At 36.3% G+C, this 22,158-nt stretch overlaps 1 long non-coding RNA gene across 1 annotated transcript in view; it reads left to right on the top strand.

The window, feature by feature from the left end:
* The first annotated feature begins 3,745 nt into the window (after positions 1 to 3,745).
* The window catches only part of LOC144230531 (uncharacterized), a 36,780-nt gene continuing 18,367 nt past the window's right edge, over positions 3,746 to 22,158 (top strand). Inside the window, exon 1 of the long non-coding RNA XR_013334781.1 lies at positions 3,746 to 3,811. This is a non-coding gene — a long non-coding RNA (uncharacterized LOC144230531). The remainder of the gene's footprint in view (positions 3,812 to 22,158) is intronic.

The raw sequence follows: 22,158 nt of genomic DNA, 5'->3' as shown, positions 1-22,158 counted from the left end.
CTAGCTCAAAGCCTGGAGCCTGCTTCAGATTCTGCATCTCCTTCTCTCTCTGACCTTGCCCTGCTCACGCTGTCTCTCTTTCTCTCTCTCAGAAATAAATAAAACGTTAAAAAAAAAATTAAGAAAAGGAAATATAATTTTTCTGTTCTTATGTATAATTAACTACACTAGAGTGAATATACTGATTTCCAGATGTGATATATGCTAAATTTATCTGAAACTTTCTTGAGTGAATAGATATAATTGTTTAAAATGAAAATATAAGTTCTGTCCTAATTAATTACAATGAAATTTGAATTTAAGCTAAAGTATACAGTAAAGATTATTATTACAAACTAGCATTAATTTAAAATATTTCAACTGGATTTTCCTTCTCTCCTATTCATTCTCCTAGGAATTCTATTATATTCCATTAATTTCCCTATATTGCATACAATTCAAATATTTGTTCTTTCATATTTAATAAGTAAACTCCCTAAAATTTTTACTGATGCATTGATTAATCTTGATCATGTGTAATATTTAAGCATTGAAATCTATCATCTTAAAAATCTTATTTGCATATTTTAATAACACAAAACTAGTTCCCTTTACAAAGGTATTTGGTTATTAACGAATCATGTGAAGGGAGTGGGTATTTGATACAAAATGCCTACAGAACACCAGGAATATTTTTATTTCCCAATCTTTATGGTGTCCTATATCTATGTAGTAGCACCTAAACAATGCAAAACAAAATAAGAAAGGTTACAATCTGTGTTTATTAAAAGCACCAGAATATTCATTTATCTTAAGAATGGTGTATAGGTATCTGTATTATTTCTATGTGCAACAGGGTATAATCTAAATTGGCTATTTATCTATCCCTGGTATTACATGTTTATATTATTAAAATTTTATATGACATATAAAATGTAGAAGCATACATTATTTTATAATTAATTATTTTCTCCATGACATGTCTTCTTAGCAATTACGATGACTTAGCTTTATCACTTGTCTATCAGACATACAGTTGACATTCCCATTGTCCGAATTCATCTTTCCGATCTGTAATTCAATTTTATGTCACTTTGCATGGCAATGAATCTTTTTTTTTTTTATACACATTTCCATCTAAACTCCCATGTTTTTAGGCAGAAATAAATGAACAGTGTCTTTTGTGCTGGCCCAAAGTATATCCTGACAAATAGTCTTCTTGAGTCTAGATTCTTGCACTTGACTAAGATGATTAAATTCCAAATAATACTGGAAGGGGCAATAACTGTAAGAAAAGACCACTGAGGGGCACCTGGCTGGCTCAGTAGGCAAGGCATACAACTTCATGAGCTCAAGCCCCATGTTGGATGTAGAGCTTATTTAAAAATTAATAAAGCCTGCCTGAGTGGCTCAGTTGGTTAAGCATCTAACTTCAGCTCAGGTCATGATCTCAGGGTTGGTGGATTTGAGCCCTGTGACCGGCTCTGTGCTGACAGCTCAGACCCTGAAGCCCTGCTTTGGATTCTGTCTGCCCCTGCCCTGCTCAAGCTCTGACTCTCTCAAAAATAAATAAATAAACACTTAAAAAATTTAAAAGTAATAACAAAAATAAATAATCTACAAACATAAAAAAGAGGAGGAAGAAGAAGAAAAATCACTGAGTGAGTCAATATTAAAAACCAAGCTAATTCACATTATTTTTATTTGAAATTTTAAGAGTTTGGGTAATAATATTTTTTACTTTTAAATATTTTTTCTAATGTTTAAATTTACTTTTGAGAGAGAGCAAGTGGGGGAGGAGCAGAGAGAGAGAGGGAGACACAGAATTGGAAGCCGGCTCCAGGTTCTGAGTTATCAGCACAGAGACCGCGCGGGGCTCAAACCCATGAACTGTGAGATCATGACCTGAGCCGAAGTCAGATGCTTAACCAACTGAGCCACCCAGATGTCCCTGGGGAATACTATTTCTAACTTCATTATTCTGAAGACACTAAATTGACCTCTACCTAAATACCCAAATGCCTTTAATATGAATATATTTGATCTTTTACATAACAATAATATTTACTACCTCATATTTGTGAAAGACTAATTTACATAATGTTTCATACATTGCCTCACTTAATCCCTATAACAATAATTTTTTTTCTTTTTTGCTGTAGGTAGCATTATCATTCTTATTCTATACATTAAAGTTATTAATTTTCCAAAGTTCTCACAGATAGTAGGTGATGGAGCAAGAGTTGGACACTGGATCTTTGCAGCCCAAATCTAGAATTCTTGCCCTTGTATTTCACATACAAACTTGCTACTAAGATTATTCAATTAAAACAGTGGTCGTGAAAGTCAGAACTTGAGAGGAAATTTTGAATGTATGGTCGTTGAAAATTTATTTCATATATTTTCAACTTTTAGAACTCTCATTGAACCATACAATAAAAATAATTGTCTGTCATCAAAAATGTGACATAGTGGTAACAGCTATTCGCCCTGAATCTGTTATTCACAAGGACACGTCTCAACATAAAGGCATATCAGGGCACGGTGGGTGACCTTCCTTTCCCTAAAGGTAAGGATGGATGAAAGGAATTTCTCTCACTGTCTCTCCAGGTGGTTGTACTGTTTGCATGCTGAGCTGCACAGCTTTTAAAGGGCTTGCCCTGGGATATGACTGGGCTGGATTTAGAAGGAGCCGGTCATTGAATAGCTCTGGTAATTCTTGCATCTCACAGCTATGCGGCTGACAGCTCCTTTGGTGGAAAAAGCATGGGTATATTTCAAGGTGATGGTAGTTTTGTCCCTCTGGCATCAAGCTGCTGCAACCGGCTTAGCCCATTATCCTCTTCTCCCACTGGATTTAAGCCTGGGAAGAAGTCCGGGGCTTTTGTCAGGATAGAGAGTAAGGGATGGATAATTATTCCCTGTTTGTACTCAAAGAGAACAGCACTATATCATAAAGTAGTCTTCAATTACTGAAATGGGCTTGTCTATATAGTTCTAGTGACTTATAAATCACCCTTTGTTAAAACCAATATTTAACATTATTATTTTAGTGATGTTACACTTTTAATATCTCATATTTTAAGCTTCATTACACAAAACTTTGGAGATAGTGTTTAACATTCAGAGGGTAAAATGCACCTCTATTATTTTACTAGAAGATTTTAAAGTATAGATGGCCACAGTGAGCAAATTGATTGAAAGCTCCACTGTCCAGTTGCCTACACTGTAATTTTTCTCAACTTGACTTTCTTAATCTCACAGGGTAGTTCTGTAAAATCAATGTAAAGCAATTACAAAATTTACAATTCCAGATGTTATTATTGCATTAATAGTTCCTTTCAATGTCCATTCTGGGGAATACCTTTCATAAATACCGCCACCTCATACATACATTAAAAAATAAAATTCCCACAGACCTGAATTAATTAATTATGTAAAATGGTCCTAGCATATTTGAAGGGCAGTATTTTCTGTTTGCTCTCCTCCAGGAGCTCAACATCACTTTCGTTTCCCTTTCAGCCAAAATTATAGTCAGAGATGAGCATTTCAATTTGCAGCTGACAGTTTAGGGTTAAGATACGATTCCAGGTAACAGAAGCCAATGAGAGTACACCCAGTTGATGTTTGTGACATCATCTTCCAGTCGGAGTACATAGAACAGCTGAGGTAGCGTTCAGTTTCAGCCCCAGTGCCATTATGATGGATGTTTACATCTCTTCATTGAGAGCCAATTATCTCGCTTTTGTGTGAGGCCCAAGGATCACTCACGCTGCCAGGCTGCACAGAGCACTGTTGGATCTGGCTGAACGAATTGCTTTCCCTGTCTCTGGTAAGAGCCTCTTCTGTTTTACCTTCTCTTTCAAAATAAAGGTAGATGTGTCTAACAGAGGAAACAGTGTAAGAAACTGGTGTCAGGGTCGAACAGGATTACTATCCGGTAAGCTTTTAATCAGAACAATGTTTAGCATTATTAAAAGGAAAGGTGGATTTAGCAAAATGAATTGAAAAAGAGTCTGCTAACGTTCACCTGGCAAACTAATTTACAGTGGAAAATGCATGGCAGGTAAATTCAGCTTTTCTTTAGAAAAGGAAAAAAAAACACTTTTTGGGATCATCATTTTGAATGTGTTTTTTAGAAAAGACATGTGGATGTGTAAACCACTCTGCTCCATTTATTTATATTTTGCTATTAGTAGCAAAGAGTAGAAATGGTCAATCCCAAGTAGTGTTGCTATAAATTTAAAATGAGCCAAAGTTTCTAATTGTTAAATGATAGTTCTTTGGGACAGTTTTCCAAGTTGTATCTATCCAGGAAAACAAAATTTATCAAGTGAGCAAAGTCTTTAGTTTCTGAAATGAAGTTGTAGTACTTTGTATTTACATTTACTGTTTTTAACCTAAGGAAATAATAAATAGTTTTAAGGAACAGTGTGGGATTTTTTTTTTACCAGAATTAAGATATGTTAAATCATTTATTGCATTAAGTGCTTTTGAATGCAATAGCAAAGTACTGTTTTATGTTTGTAGAATATTTAAACTCTGACAATAAAGCTTTCAAATATTCATTCAATCATCTATTTGTAGTGATATTTACACCTGAGGGTCCTTACTCTATTAGAGCAAAACAAATTTATTTAGAGCTGTTGAATTGCTGTGGATCTAGGAGATTGAATCTGACAGAGATCCTGAAAAGCAGACACAATAAAAGGTTTTAACTGACCTAAAATGTTCACATGCTACTGAATGAAGAATTCAAAAACCCTTTTAATTCCTCAAATATTGTCTATGATCACAGTATAAAGTAGCAGACTATTGTAGTTTTAGAGTCGAATGCATTTATTTATCAAAGACACAGGAAAGCGTAAATAGCTGTTACTTAATTTAACATATTCTTTTATTTTAATGCCATCACCATCTCTTTTAGGGGAATAAAACTTTTGACTAATGACATCCATCAGGCTTCACTATGCTCGTGCTTTTCAGTTTTATTTTTACTTGACTTTTAACAGACTATTTCTGCCTGTGCAAACGAGTAATTTGGATAATTTGAAATCAGGATTTGGAGGGGCTCAAGTTGTACTTCATGACAGCAGGGATTTCTCAGCTATGTCACACTTCTGTCTTTTCTACTAGCCCAGTCCTGTTTGGCAGTGCTTGACATTACTGTTGTTCGAATTGCCTCTTTCAGTCAATTCAGGTCTGAACAAAACTGAGTTTATAGAAAGTGTCAGATGTGTACTAATGGAATCTAAAGCACTGAGCCTATTGTCTCTCACAGAACAGTATATTATCCACCAAACCTCACAAGTTTAGGAATATGCACCTGGAGTTAATTTTTCACAGGAAGACTTAGGTTGGGTATTCTGTGAATGTCAAAATCTAAAAGTGGGAATCCTAAAGTTTTGATAATGTGAATGTGAAAGCATAATGATTCACCACGTTGAAAAAAAAATTTCCCTTAAGTACTTTAAAGTAGAGTTGAATAACCCAAAGGTATTGACTGTCATTTTCACAGGTGATCAATCTTGACTAAAGGAAAACATTTGTTTCCTAATAATTAATTCTCTAAAAATCTATTTATATCATCCTGTCAACAATGAAGAAAATCTTAGCCAATGAACAGTCTAAACATTTAAAATTGTATTTTCTGCTAAATGCTTCTCTCAGTATTACTGTCTCTAATGACAAATGCATTGCTTTGGTAGGTAGAATTACTCATTTCCTTGTTTTCCTTTGAATGACTTTGTATAACGTGGATATACATGATATGATCTCTGGCTGGTTAACATTTTGACAGAAAGGTTTCATTTTTTATTTTATCTTTTAAAGAGGGGGTATCACTGGGATCATAGCCATTTCCCATGCCACAAACTCCCTGGGAAGAACTTTTAGTATGGGAAGCCATAGGTGAAAAATGCATGATGCTACATGTATTGCTGTGTTCCTTGCCTTTTTTTAACATATATGTCCTTTGTCTGAATTAAGGAATTATCTTTTTGTTTCTTGTGCATTTTTCTTTTCTATATTATCTTATTAGTTCTTTGTATGCGGTGTACCAAGTTAAGTGTTAGTTAAGTGACAGATTTTGTAGTTCTTAAGAGGTGGAAACAGTGCACAGGGATGAAACGGGTTCTATTACCTCTTCTGAAGTTCTCTGCATTTCCCAGAGGCTGAAGGTGGTATATGTATTGTTTTCTTTTGAAAGTGGCTCTTTAAATCATATTATTACCTATTCCAAAATAACATTCTCTATTTTCCTCTTATGTGCCTTAATCATCTCTTGGAAATAAGTTTATTTAAGCTCCTTCATTACCTTCTTTTAATTATTGAATACATGGATACCATTAAGTTTTCTGCTTTCTTAATTGAAGTACTTGGATATATCATGAATTCTTTGCTTGTCTTAGAAACTCTGGACTTCCATAGCCAACTTTTTAGTTAAGACAAAAAATATAGTAACCACAATGTCATCTTAGCTTAGGTTTATATTAGTATGCAAATGTATGGATATTTACATGTAGATTTTACATACATGAACAGGTTTATAACACTTTAAAATGTTTAAAGTGTTTTCATGGACATAATATCATTTACTGTCAACAATTGTTCTGTGATAAAGTGACATATTATGCTTTAAAGAAAATAGAGACTAGAGACTAAGAGTTTTTTTTTTTTTTTTAATATTTATTTTCTTTTTGAGAGACAGAAGCACAGAACACAAGCAGAGGAGGGTCAGAGAGAGAGGAAGACACAGAATCTGAAGCAGGCTCCATCCAGGCTCTGAGCTGTAAGCACAGAGCCCAAGGCAGGGCTCAAACTCTTGAACAGTGAGATTATGACCTGAGCCTAAGATGGACACTTAACTGACTGAGCCACCCAGGTGCCCTGAGACTAATAGTGTTTAACTTCTTGTTAAGATTACCTAACCAGTAAACCAGTAAATGGAAAAGTCAAGACTCAGAAAATGTTTTTCAAATTTCAATGTCCCCAAACAATATTCCTCCCTTCCTCCCGTCTTCCACATATCTGACTAGGTATGTGGCTTGTTCGTTGCTGTAGTAGTTGTTGTTATTGTTTTTGCCTGCTCTGTGCCAAGCACTCATCTAGGTGCTTGGGATTTATTTACCACTGATATATATAAAAGCTCCTTGTTTTTGCGCATGTTATATTATTTTTTATATCTGGTAGACTCTCAACTTTAAATTTACTAAAAATATTTAAAGTATTTCAATGTGTGGCGAATAAAACAGACAGCTTTCTAATACATAAGAAATGTGAGTTGTAAGCAATGGATTTATTTGCATTTCTTGTGTTTCCATGTATCTTTAAAGTTATCAAGTATATTCTAACCTAAAATGGACTAGTAAATACTTTACATTTGGGCATTACAGAAATTTCTATCAATTATTTTATAGCTCATATTTGATTCTGAATGTTACCACTGAAACTTTATAAAAATAAAATGACTACCTTGTAATGGATTACAAAAATCATTTGGGACAAAGTTACCTTGTATCTGTAGTTTACATTCAGGCAATATAGCTTTATATTTATCCTCTATTTTATAATAAAGTCCTCAATGGTCATAATACATTGAGTACACAGTTCTTTGGTTTTAGATAGGGTTTTGATAGACTATAAAGAGGAGAGTGAGACATGGATGATTTTTATTTTCTTTTAATTAAAAAAATAACAATATTTTCCAAATGACAACAGTTTGTGTTTGAATAAAGCAAATGAGATAATCTGAAGTTTAACATTATTTTTTTCAGTAGTTTGGAACACATTAATAGTGGTTTCTAGAATAGATGAACTAAAAGTGATATTTACTATCCACTGAATTTATTTACAGATGCCCAGTGATTTAAAAGGAAAAAAAAAAAAATGCCTGAAATCTAACCTCCTCGGAGAAAATCAATCTGTACATAGAACCTATCAGTTGAAGATAAACCATTTTCAGATGGTATCATTTAATTAGTCACTGAGGAGTCTATCTAGTGACATACATATAAATCGTGAAACAATTCAAAGTTGCCTGCACACACTTGATTTAGCACAAAATATTTTGCTTTTGTAATATTGCATAATAATAAAGTTCTATCTTTGGCCTTAGTCCCTTTACTAATGTGCATTTGAAATGTGCCAAATGAGGGTGTAAAATTAGAGTCCAATAATTAAGAGCCTGAATTAGCAACATTTCAAGGGATATTAAACTGTGGACGTTTTGCCAACAAGTTTTACAAAGTACTAGGTTTTGAACTTAACTAATCCTACCTAATAATATTCCAGAATTAATTTTGATAATGTGTATGATAAATTATGAACTGACATCAGACTGCATTTTTTAAATGCAAAATTCTACCAAAAGCAGAAGATTGGTTGTTTGTTCTGCAATGCTGATTTCATGGTGAGGAACAGAGTATAGTACAAAGACAGCTTGGTCACAGTCTTCATTCAGAAGTGACCTTCCCCCAATATGCCATGATATACTGTAAAACTCCCAGAGGTGTACCATAGCATTTGAATCAAGGAGAAAATTTTATTTTTGCTAAAACAGAGAATGCATATTGGTACTGCCAACTCAGTCAGATGAAATGCTGAGCTGGGTGAAATTTATAATGTGACATAGAGTGTGATGCAATCTGCTGTGATTGGTAGGCTGGCGAGTTCCAACAACTTTTCTCAATTTAAGTGTGTAAGACTATGATCCGATGAACGAACGAACACTTCTACTAAGCAGAGGAATAAACAGCATAGGCCTTCAAAGACACTCTTGTGTTAGATTCTGTATTTACCTGCACTGTGGTAAGAATATGGTTTCCAGGACCAGATTACCTGAGTACACTTTCTTGCCCCACCCCTTTCAGGCCTTAATTTCTTCATTGAAAAACTGAGAAAAAGAAAAACAGCTACCGCATAGGGTTTTTGTGAGAATTTCATGAGCTAATCTTATAAGTACTGAGAACACTGTCTAGCATAGAGTGTGTGCTCATTCACTGTTGTCTTAGTATTCTCATTGACACTTGCTTAGTATTTTATGCGTGTGTGTGTTTTGATTGACTCAGGAGTTTCACTGTATCCAACATTTACAAACACAACCTTTGGGAACTAATCATATTAATTACTCTTTAAAACTTGACACTGACTTCGGGAGGTTTTAGTACTAGATATAGCCTTATCACTTATGTATGTAAGATGTCTGATATGTCATGGAAATCACATTTTTCACATGAAAAATGAATTAAATTTAAAACAGATTAAACCACTTTCAGGAAATGTTTTCAACTTTAAAAATATGGGATATGGGATATGAGATCTCATATATATAAATATGCATGTATATTTATAATACATATGTAGATACATGCACACAAATATGTGTATAATTCAAATGAAAAGCCTGATAACTTTAATTTTGCATTTTATTCCACTTTACTCTCATTACATTTTATGACATTATTTTTCATGAGTTGATGAGAGTTTGAAACTTGGAGTTATAAAAGTTTTATTTGTTCTCATACATGTAGAGATCAACACGCACATGCTTTCAGTAGCTCATTGTCTCACATGGGTGATGATGTGGTGATATAATTAGGCTAAAGTCCTTCTCTAGCTCATGCTGTTCTCTGGCCCTAATACCCTCTGAAAGGCAAAATAAGAGTGTTTTGATTTTTAAAAGCTGTGTTTGTGTCCGTGTGGTTTGTTTTGTTTTGTTTTGATGGACCATCTACGAAATGCCCAAGAAAGATCTAAGTAGAAAAGGATAAATTATTTTCTTCTCCACAGTTTATAATCTTGTAGAATCAAGGTGCTAATGTATATGAAAAATCTAAAAAAAAAAATCCAATCATTTTACTAAAGTTTTTTTTTTTTCACTTCTAAACGGTCTGCCTCATTCCACAAATTACTTAAAGCATGGGCACACAGTTATTAAGCACGAAGACATGCCAGCAATGAACAAAAGCACCAATGCTTTTCTTAAAGGGTTCATAGTCTAGAGGCCAACACAAACTTCAACATAAATAATTAGAATAAATTGTGATAAGTTTTATATTAGCAGTAGCACAGTGTGCTGAGGTTAACACAGACAGGGAATGACTTATTTTACCTGTAAAAATCAGAAAAGTTATCCAAAAGAAGCTGTCATTTTGCTGAGTTTTTAAAAATGAGTAGGGAATTTCCCAAGTGTAGAATAGTAGAGGATATTTTAGGCAGAGGTGCCTCCAGGAAATATAAAGTCAAAATGGAAGGAGAAAGCATAGTGAGTTTAGGTAAGGACCAATGTTAGTATGACTGAGGACAGGGAGGGGGGAACTAAAAATTAACTAACACCAAAGTATCAGTATAGATGCTTGTTGTAAACATAACCAGTAGGGACAACCTGGTCATAACTGTGTATCTATAAACCTTGGCTGGTTAAATTGAGTGTTATCTATTTTAAATACTGTGGAAGATGTTTGATAAGATGCATCACTGTGATTTTGAGTAATTGTGAAATGCTTTTTAAAAGAAAAAGGAAACAAGATTACCAAAGACTATTTAAGGCATTTTGACCCATCAAAGGAGGAAGAAGAGCAGAAAAAAATCACCTCACAAAATTTCAAATAGTGTTATTAAATTTTCCATTCTATTCATTTATTTTAAATGATGGGTAATATCCAATCAGGTGACTAATTACTCAAGAATACAGAGGAGGGTCACACATGACAGAATTGAACAGAATATCAGAGTTTATGAAAAGGTCCTTGAGTCAGTAATCATTCACTTTTGATGATACTGACCAGACTCATCTAAGGAATAGGAACTCTCTATTCCCAATTTTTCCATGTTGGGCCCCAGTCAGCAGGAAGATCTAGAAGATTGAATCCCTTCCTTATAAGATGACTCAATTCATTCTGTTATTTAAAAAAATTGTTTGAACAACATTATATGGAAGCTATTTATTTAAATATTATTTTAAAAGAAAAATGAAGCATCATCCATTCTCTGCTTGGAGTGATTTAGGTGGCATATTATTAATAAAAACACCAATTAGTTATGTGGAGAAGAGGGAGAGAAGGAAGTATTGGGCACTAGGAAAGAGCATATACTAATTAGTTTCACAGTTGCCCCCTAAGACTTTCCCCAAAACTGTTATTCATTTATACAATAATGGCGAGTCTCCAAAATGGGGAAAGAGATGGCATCCAATAGGAGCATAATCAGTTAGGCTTTACCTACAGCCTCCCACACCTATAATACTATAGGAACTCTGGTAGGTGGTAGAGATACAGAGATAAGTGTGGTGTTGATGTTCAACCTAGAATACAGGTGCCATGGTGAGACAGAAGACACAATAGGATAAGTCCCCCCAAGAAAGGCAAGACAAGTGTCTGCCTGCTTCTAGGAGAACTCCTTCCAGCTTGCCTGGATCTATAATGTTGACTCTCAGAGCAATATCTCATAATGAGATGCAAGTTATAACTTTAGATTAAAAAAGAGGAGTGGTGTTGAAGGTAGAAAATAGACAGGAACTGTGAGTCATTAAAAAGGTGAAGATCCAAGAAAGTAAACATTTTAGAGAGTGGGGGGAAAGTATAACAAAAATCCATTAGCTCACAAGATTTCGATAGTAAATGATATGGTATGAAAACTAACTATAGAGAATATTTTATTCCTTTGAACTCAAGGATTCTGCCTAATTCTTTGAATACCCCTTCAAAGAAAAGCATTCATCAGATGTTTGTTAAATGAATGCCTGAGGGAAAGAAGGAATTGTAGAACCTGGTTTTCTTCCTCCTTCTATACTCTGGATACACTATGTTTGAGATGCCACCAGTTAAAGAACAAAGAAGATATACTTGGTAGCTATTGGATATATAAGACTGGAGTTGAGATATTTAGTAACCATCTTAAGATTGTTGCCATTCAAAAGCAAGGTGACTGAAGGATATCAATCAAAGGAGTTTTAGAGATTTCTATTTAGAGGTTGTGAAGAGAAAGCTGAACTAAACAAAGGACATTCAGCATGAGAGGCCTTTGATTCAGAAAATTAAATCTAAACTATTAAAACTGCCTTTTGACTTTAGATCAGGAAGGAAAAGATGGTCCTAAGTGTGGGAAACCCATTTAAATCTGTAGGTAGGAAGAATAGATTCCTTTTCCACTTGGCTTATAGCTTCTTTTCTTTCCCTTTTCACCTAAAACTCTTCAATAGCTTTCTATTACTTGTAGGATAATGACAAATTTAATAAGGTTTACAAAAGCCAACACATTTGGTCTGTATATTCCAGCATTATATGACTTCTTTTTGTCTCTCTTATAATCCCTTCTCTGTCCCACTTTTAAGACTTACCTCATGTCTCCTTCTGATTAATGGGTTCCTCTGAACCTCCTTCACACACTTTCTCCTACTCATCATTCAAATCTCAGTTAAAGAAGTACATCCTTGCAGAAGTCTTCCTTAACCTCTTTGACCAGGTCACATCTTCCTATTACAGGCTCTTAAAACAATATTTAACACTTGTTAGAGTTACAGTTTGAGAATTTCTTGGTTGATTAAATGATTAGTTCCGTTCTTCCTCACAACCTTAATCTTCATGAAAGTAGTTACATAGTCTGTGTTGAGTCACCTGTGAATCTCCAGCATCAAGAATAATGCCTAAAGTAAGGATAGCAGCTCAGTAAATGGTGTAGGAAAACAAAAGCTGACAAGAAATGTACTAGCTTCAGGGCATATCAAAAGCACGGAGATGCTAGTGAACCTTTTGTTAAAAAGTTTATTCTATTTGTTTTGAGTGAGATATCTATATCTATGTCTATGTCTTTATCTATATCTATATCATCTATATCTATCTATCTATCTATCTATCTATCTATCTATCTATCTATCATCTATCTATTGAGAGAGCAAGAGAGCATGAGTGAGGGGAGGAGCAGAGAGAAAGAATACCAAGCAGGCTCTTCACTGCCAGCCCAGAGCTCTATGTGGGACTTCAACTCACAAACCATGAGATCATGACCTGACCTGAAATCAAGAGTCAGATAACCAACCAACTGAGCCATCGAGGATCCCTGATGCTAATGAATGTTACAGAATGAAAACTGAATGTGTTTTCCAAGAGTATTAAAATGCTTGCCTATGGACCTTGAGGGTGTTATGCTGAGCGAAATAAGTCAGGCAGAGAAGGACAAATATCATATGTTTGCACGTATAGGAGGATTAGGAGGAACTTGACGGAGGAACAAGGGGGAGAAGAAGGGCGGAAATGGTGGGGAAAAGGGAGAGAGGCAAACCATGAGAGACTCTTGAATGCTGACAAAAACTGAGGACTGATGGATGTGGGGGGAGGGGGGGATGGGCATGGAGGAGGACACTTGTGGGGATGAGCACTGAGTGTTATGTGGAAACTAATTTGACAATAAACTATTAAAAAAAATAAAATAAAATAAAATAAAATGCTTGCCTGTTTCTGCAGCCTCCTTGTCACTAATATGTAGGTGACTCCATAGCTAATAATAATATGTTAAATAGATAATAAAATTATAGATTGTACACTTCTGAGTTATGTGCCAAACTGCAAAAATATTATCAATATTTACTTGTAAATTTTGATATAAATATAGCATACAGATATTTGTAATATACAGAGTGTTGAAGGATCTGAAGAGGTGTAGACTTGTAAAGGGTATAGAAATCGAGGGACCATACATAAATCTTGTACCAGGTCTAACTGATGTTTCTGAAACTGGAAAGAATGTAATTGCGAATGTGGTGGTCAACCATATGAAAGGCAGCAGAAAGCCTCAAAATATAGGAACAAAGAAAACTGAACTTTAAATTGAAGGGAAGGTCACTGGTGGCCTTAAAGAAAGTAGTTTGAGATGCTAGACTGCAAGGAGTCCAGCAGGAAATTGATTTTTAGGAATTGAAACCATGTTCAAGCAATTTAGAACTGAAAAGGAATAAAGACCTGCTGGATATAACTGTCAAGCAATGACTCCTTCATAAACGGAAAGACTTTTCTTGATGGATGGATGGATGAAATATTAAGTAACATTTATCCTTTTAAATTGGTCTTCATAACTTGTTGCAAGCATATTTATAATAAATAACTGGATACTGAATATCTAGTTATTATGTTTAAGACATCATCCTGGTTTTTTGAAGGAGAGTGATATAGCCAAAAATGTAGAAAATTGTGGTATTACTTACTCAGGAGTTAATTTATTCTCATAAAAATGATTCTGTTTCAATTGAAGCCATTTATGAGCATCTTTATAGACAATAAGCAGCTCTTGCTTTGTAAGCAAATAAACAAATAAATCTCCTGACATTAAGACTTGGGCCCTCCAGAAGCCCACAAAGTAAAAGAAGCAGTATTGTGCCAGGAGATATTCATGGCCTGCTAAATAGAAAAGCTCTCATACTTTAAGACATTGGAGAAGTTAACTGAAACCCCAAGAGAGAAAAATAGACTAGATATGGATTAAAATCTGTATGATTAAAGAGAATACTACCCTAAAATATACAAATATGAATACAAAATATGTGTACATACATTACATGTCATTACATATATAAATATAGAAGACACATCTGTTTTGAATGTTGACTACGCATTGAACTACATATTCTGGTAGCTCTATAATGATTATAGAATTCTTCTTAAGAAGACATTTCTGATTTGCTTAGGAAAAAGAAACACTTTGATTAATTTATTTGTTCTTGTTATTGTTGGGAAGGGCAAGACATCTTTAAATATTCTAGTCAGGAGAGAAATGATATTCCTGTTTCCAAAATAGTATGAGAAAAAAACCCCAGCATACTTTGCCTGCTAAGTCTAGCAGCTGACACGGAAGAGTGTGATGTACCATGGATTCAGAGCAAAGTGAGGTCAAAGGGGATTGGAAATCAGAAAAGCTGGCCACAGCACTATGCCGAGGGAACACTGGGCTCCACATATCAGCAAGAACTCAAGCACTGGATAGTGATTTGAGGTCAGAGAAGTTCCAGAATCTGGGGTAGATTTGGACCTATAGATTGGGGTCATAGCTCTATTGAGGAAGAATAAAGGCTTGACCTGAAGCTCACTATTTGGTTCATTCATCTGATTGTAGAGTAGGGTATAAGTGTAGGGGCTGGGAGAGTGGGCTCTGAAGCCAGTCCGCTGCACATGAACTTCCGGCTTCCTCCCTTACCAGTGGTATGGCCATAGGCAAAGCACTTTACCTGTCCACGTCTCAGGGGCCTCACCTGACGGATGCTGTGAGGATCACACAAGTCTTTATATGCTATCCGTTTGGCACAACACTGGTGCCCAGCACATGCTGGATAACTGCTGTACCATACTACCATGACTAACATGCAAACTCCATGTGTTGCTCCCACTGCTCCTTAAACTCACCTCTCAGAGTGAGTACACATTCCCTCTGCCTGGAGCATCTGCAGTGTCCATTTCTTTTCATTCTGCATGTCTCAGTTCAGACGTCATCACTGGTGGGGAATGCGGATTCCTTCCTAGAACTTCTTGGCGTGGCTGAAGTGTCCCTCTTTTGTGCTCAAATGGCACCTGCACTTTTCTTATTTCCCTTATTTTCAGTGCCATTTCTTTCTCTGTATCTCCCATTAGACCAGCAGCTCCATATGTTTGGGGATTTCATGTATTTTATCTACTGCTATATTAGCAGTGCTGGCATAAAGTAGAAACTCATTAAATATTGATTAAATGAATATATGGTGAGAGGCCCCAGACTTAGATCCCTTTGGAGAGCCATAATCTGAAAGGATTTCTCTTTTACAGCTTAATTTGAGAACTGGTAATTGGAGAGCCAGAATTAGAGGCTCTGAGGTCCCTTTCAGAAAGTGGCAGTGAAAGGCACCTGGGTGGCTCAGTCAGTTGAGCATCGGACTCTTGATTTAGGCTCAGATCATGGATATCTGCTCAGGTCATAATGATCTCATGTTTCGTGAGACTGAGTCCTACATCAGGCTCCATGCTGAGAGTGCAGAGTCAGCTGGGGATTCTGTCTCTCCCTCTCCCCACCTCCTGCATGAGTGCTCTTTCTCTCTCCTAAATAGATAGATAGATAGATAGATAGATAGATAGATAGATAGATAGATAGATAGATAGATCTAAAAAAAAAAAGAGAAAAGAAAGTGGGAGTGAAAGTCACTCTTCTGTTAATCCGTGTCTGCCGCCTACCACAATGGTGTTGGTAGGAGCAGCTTTCATCTCGAGGGTATTTTGTGTGGCCCTGCAAGCTGTGAGCTGCTGTGGCAGTTACCTTCTTGCCCAACCAAGCTGATGTAAGCTTGCCTGGAGTCCAGACCTTTGAACAACATCCCAGCACCATCAAACTGGAAGTACGATATGTTTGCTTCTGCTTGTGCTCAAATGGGCATGCCTTATGCAAGACATTGCTCTTCTGAGTATTCAGAAAGTTTTCCCTTATATTTTTTAAAAATTTTAATGAGCTTATTTGTCTTTGGAATAAAAATGATGAAAAAACTCCACAGTGGCGCTGCCTACTGGAACCAGGTTGGAGGTTTAAAGCCTGGAAGAGCCTGAAATGGAGACTTAGAAGTCAGAGGGGCTATGCTAGACTATGGTGCCTCTTTTCTCCTCCTGGGAACTTCTCACTGCATGGGGCGTGTAGGAGTCTTCTGTTGCTGTGTGAGTTACCACAAATGTAAATGCCTAAAACAATAGACATCATCTCACAGTTTCCAACAGATCAGTGATATAGACACAGCTTAGATAGATCTTTTGCTCAGAGTTGCAAGAAGTTGCAATAAAAATGTTTATCAAGCTGTGTTCCTTTCTAGAGTTATCTTTCATGCCCAAGTGATGGTTGGCAGAATTCTGTTCCTTGTGACTGTGAAACTGAGGTCTCTTATTTTCTTGCTGGCCATCACCTGGGGGCTACTCTCAGTCCCTACAGGTCGTCTCTGTTCCTTGCCAGGAGGCTCTCCCCAGACCTTCTCTCAACATAGCAGCTTACTTCTTCAAAACCAGCTGAAGAGTCCCTTGAGTGTTCTAAGGGGGAGTCTTATATAATAGTATAATCACGGGAATAACATCCCATCACTTTTGCTGTATTCCACTAGCTACACACAAGTCACATGTTCTACCCATACTCAAGGTGAAGGAATTATGCAAGGATGTGACTCATTAGGGGTCATCTTAAGTTCTGTGTACCATAGTTGGCACATCTGGATTCCTTTAAACAGCTAGAATGAGTACCCCTCCCTCTGCATTCCTGAAAGCTCTGAGGCACCAACAGAACCGTAAAGAGCTGGAAGGTGTGTGCATGTGTGGAGGTGGCAATTTGGGGGGTTACTGTCTTTCATAAGCCATTGCTGGGGGTGGCTATGTACAGATGGGGTTGGAGGCACAGCTAATCTTTCAGGAGTCCCCATCTCCCCACTTTTCCTCTTCTTTTAGCCTTTCAATAGCCTGAAAAGGCTCCAACGTTTATTCTAAAGTACTTTCCCAGACAATCAAACCAAATCAGTAAAGGTTCTGGAAACTTCTAGCCCCATATCACATAACCTGGTATTCAGAAACTGTAGGATTAAAAAAGAAATCAGTACATGTGAAATGTGCAGTAGGAGAAATAGTGAAAAACATACTTGTGTAAGTTTCCATGCCTATCCACATGGTACAAAGCTTCAAAATTTGGGAATCTGAGAGGACTATTGAGGCTTCAGTCAGTCATTTAAATAAGAGAAATGAGACCATTTCATGTGGAGGAGAGACTGAACCTGAAGCAGCAGCAGCAGTTGGCAAAAACACCTTTCTGGCTGGTGAGCTGAAAGGGAGTCCTGTGTTTCTTTGTATTTCTTCTGCAAGTTCCTGCAACTGGGAAGTTTTTGTCATGCTCTCTGGAGTTGGATTGGATGAGTACCATGCCCTGATCACTTCTGAAAGGGAAAGTTGGCCTACTTAAGACTGAGGACCTGGAGAAAACTCAAATTTCACTCAGTGGCCCTTAAATGTTCTTCCCAAGGTCTTAGGAAGCTGTGTATAAGGCCCAGTTGAAGGGAGACACTAGGGAATTTGATGGGAAAGTAAACGCCTAGAGTAGGAAGTGGAGCGGGGATAATATCTGAGACACGTGACTGTCATGCTGTAGTCAGTCACATGGGTGGCTTCTTCTGCATTTACTCCCCTCTCTCAGTCTGTGAGGAATGATGTGAGGACAGGGTTGGCCAAGCAGGTTCAGGCAACGCTCAGCAAGAGTGGTTTTCGTGTGACCAAGTAACTACTCAGACCAAAACAAACTGCTTATCAGCGCTGACAGGTGAAGATGTTTGACATGTGGTTAACCATGTGCAGTTAGGGCTGGGGGTGGCTTACTTGGTGGCATTTGGGTGACACTTTATACAGTGCTTTCCCACATCAAGTAGTCAAGCAGGTCTAGGTTCAAGAGACAGCCTGGATCAACTACCACTGAAACACTCATGCTGATTTCAACTGCCTTTTCCTTGTGACCCACTCTGGGGAAAATGTGAGGACCAAAATAATTAAGCACAGTAATTGATTATAAGCCATTGAACAAAATAACCACTCACAAGTCCATATCAGTAATACACAGAGAAATAAATAGGAGAGAATTGATGGTCCCTTTTTGCATAAGAATGCAGAGAACCAACTAGTAGATGTAGAGATAGACTGGGAGTTGGCAAATAGTCACCTTGTTTCCATAATAGTAAAGATGGGATCAAACAAGAATCAGTAATAGATGCTAAATGTAGAGGGAAATTTTAAATGTGGAGCCAGATATTTGCATGGTTGTAACGTGACTCCCCCAGAGATTGCCCCTTAGTTGCAGTGGAGAACAAAAACAATTATAACAGTAGAAAATCGGCAACACCTTGACTGTTATTTTAATTTTTAAAATCAACATTACCAATGAGAGACAGATGGATATGATATGCCCTCAGATTTGATTCACAGAGAAGAACAGACTCTCTTATGCATTCTTTCTGCTGGAATGCATCATCTAAAACTAATCAGAAAACCTCAGACAATACCAAAATGAGGAATATTATATTAAAAAGAGGGCAAGGAGAATTGTATTAAAAAATTATCAGTGGCATGGAAAAACAAAGTAAGGCTCTGATATGATTTAGGTTAAGTGGGCTAGAGAGATATAATAATTAAATGCAATACTTCACCCTAGACTTGATTTGATATCGGGAGAGGTAAAAATGCTCTAAAGAATATTTTTGGTCAATAGATGAAGTTGGAATGTGGACATGTATCATTTTGAAGTATTATGTCAACATGAAATTTACTGAAGTTGAGAATGTTACTGTGGTTATAGAAGAGAATATTATTCTTAGAAATGAAAAATAAAAATATTTAGGACTAAAAGTCATGAGGTGCATCTTCCTTGAAATAATGATAGAGAGAGAGAGAAGGAGGGAGAGATAGAGAAAGGGAGAGAAATTAAACAAATGACAAATAAGGTAAAATGTTAGTAATAGCCAAATCTAGGTTAAGAATGTATGAATGTTCTTTATACCATTTTTATTCTTGCTACTTTTGTGTAAAATTGAAGTTACTTTTAAATAAAAAGTTTACAGAAAAAACCATTCAGTATATATTAAGTTTTAAAAAATATAGTATAGTGTATTTATTTTGCTCTCTCACTTGTTCAAAAATGAATACAAACACTAAGACATACACTTATTAATATGCATGAAAGTGCCTGGAAAGGTACATGCAACAAGAAAATGTTATTGGCATTTGCCTCTGGGTCAGCAACTGTATATCTGGATGGGAGAGAGACCTGCTTTTCAACATACAACCCTTTTGCAGTGTTTGAATTAAAAAAAAAAAAAAAAAAATAAACGTGGGGTGCCTGACTGGCTTAATTGGTGGAGCACAGGACTCTTGATCTCAGGATCGTGAGTTCAAGCCCCACGTTGACTGTGGAACCTACTTGAAAAGAAAAGAAGAGGGAAAAAAAAAAAAAGAAAAAAACACCTCATATGCATTTTTAAAATGAAAAAACAAGATAGCTTAATTTAATTCAGCCTAATCCATAATTGGTTTCTGTACATTGGTCTAGGTCCTAGAAATATAATGAAAAGTTGTATTTTGAATCACATGCCTTTGAATAGCTCATGTTCTACTTGGAGAGAGAAGGGTAAGATCTTTTAATCAATGAAGAAAGGTAAGAGAACTAAGATGTTATTATTAAAATAAAGTAAAGGGGTAAAATATAAAACTTTTGTTGTACATCAGAATCTCCCACAGATTTAACTGCACCTACACTGAAGGCTTTTTACTTTATTTTTCTCACTATATGAGGCTGAGTAACATTTTCCCACTACTTTCTGCATTAGGACATTCTAAGGATTAACAAGATCATTTAAATATGTTTTTAATTAATTGATTAATTCTTTTTTATATAACTTTTTTAATGTTTATTTATTTTTGAGAGACAGAGAGAGACAGAGCATGAGCAAGGAAGGGGCAGAGAGAGAGGGAGACACAGAATCCAAATTTGGCTCTGGGCTCTAAGTTGTTAGTACAGAGCCCAATTTGCAGCTCCAACCCACAGATTGCAAGATCATGACCTGAGCCGAAGTCTGACACTTAACGACTGAGCCAGCCAGGTGCCCCTTAATTTATTTATTCTTATTTATTCTTGAGAGAGGGTGTGTGAGGGGTGGGGTGGGGAGGGAGGGAGATGGCAAGCACATGAGCACTTGAGTAGGGGAGGGGTAGAGAGAGAGGGAGAGAGAGAATCCCAAGCAGGCTCCTCACTGACAGTGCTGGACCGTGGGGCTCAAACCCATGAACCATGAGATCATGACCTGAGCCAAAACCAGGAGCTGGATGCTTAACCGACTGAGCCACCCAGGCGCCCCAAGGATTAATGAGATCATTTTTATGGAGATTCCTGAACTTCACTTGGAGAGAACAGAAAATTAGCACAAACATATAATATTAATTGTCCTTTGTGAAACATGTTTCTTTTAAACACACTCAAGTGCTCTAGGACAGGAAAGAAGGAAGGGAGGAAGGGAGGGAGGGAGGGAAGGAAGAATGGAGAAAGGAAGGAATAGGAAGGAAAAAAGGGATAAGCCTTCTTACATTCTTAAGATTTTTACCAGCTCTCTGAAATTTCTGTGTAATTTGGCATTTTACAGCAAATATAGTCATGTTCTTTTCTCCACAGGCTTCCATTAAGGCAAATTTTCATGTTATCAAAGCCAGATTTATTGAGACATCCAGAAGGGGATAACTTTGGGACAATTACCTTGCAGTTATTCCACTGAGATCGAATCAAAGTTTTCTATGGGCTCTGACAACTCTTCTGGAACATGTCCAGTTTTAATAATGCAATTGCTGTGGAACATTTCCTAAAGGAAAAAGACAAGAACCTCAGCAGAATACCACTATATAAAAACAAAGTTAAAAGATTGTGTGCAGAAAGGAAGTTCAGGGTCAAGCTATAAGATTTCAAAAGCAATAAATTCTAAGTTTGAAGTTGAAACATGGGTCGTCCCAAGGCACTATATATTACTGTTTCTACCGAACAATTTTTAAATGTTATTCTATAGCTTCAGAATCTCAGAATGCCAGGTGTGCCAGAAATGAACATTTTAGATTTTTAAAACTATGTTTGCATAATACTTTATCTTTTTTTCCCAAAGGCTTTCACATTTATTATCTCATTTGAAAGACTTTGCTGCTTGTTGAATGACCTTTCCTTTAAATCACATCACCTCTCCAGTAACTTTTTCATTCATCTTGTGACTGAAAAGTACACCGTAATTGTAACCGTAAATAATTCTATGTTTTATTATTGTGCTGGATGGAATATTGATTATTGAATATAAAGGCTTAACACTTTGAAGCTGGCATACAGTACAAATTTAGAAATGCTACAAAGCTCTATCTGTGCCGCCCAGGTTTTCTGCCACGTTAGAGTCGCGTCTCTTCTACGACAGCCTTGTCACTGCTGACCCTGAGACCATGTCAGCTCAATTCATATAAACTCCTTAATGGTGTAGAGTGCACGTGCCCACATTTGCATGCTGATACTTTTTTTGCATATTTTGGTAAATTTGAAGATTATGATAGAAAACATCAAATGCTGTTGTAAAATTAACAAGAAAACTATGAAAATGTATAATAAAATAGAACAAGGTACAATTCAATTCAGTTGAGTTCT

The sequence above is a fragment of the Crocuta crocuta genome, unplaced genomic scaffold (genome assembly GCF_008692635.1).
Source record: "Crocuta crocuta isolate KB4526 unplaced genomic scaffold, BGI_CrCroc_1.0 scaffold560, whole genome shotgun sequence".
In the NCBI taxonomy this organism is placed as follows: domain Eukaryota; kingdom Metazoa; phylum Chordata; class Mammalia; order Carnivora; family Hyaenidae; genus Crocuta; species Crocuta crocuta.
The sequence above is the reverse complement of the archived record's forward strand: the minus strand, read 5'-3'. Positions and strand labels throughout refer to the sequence as shown.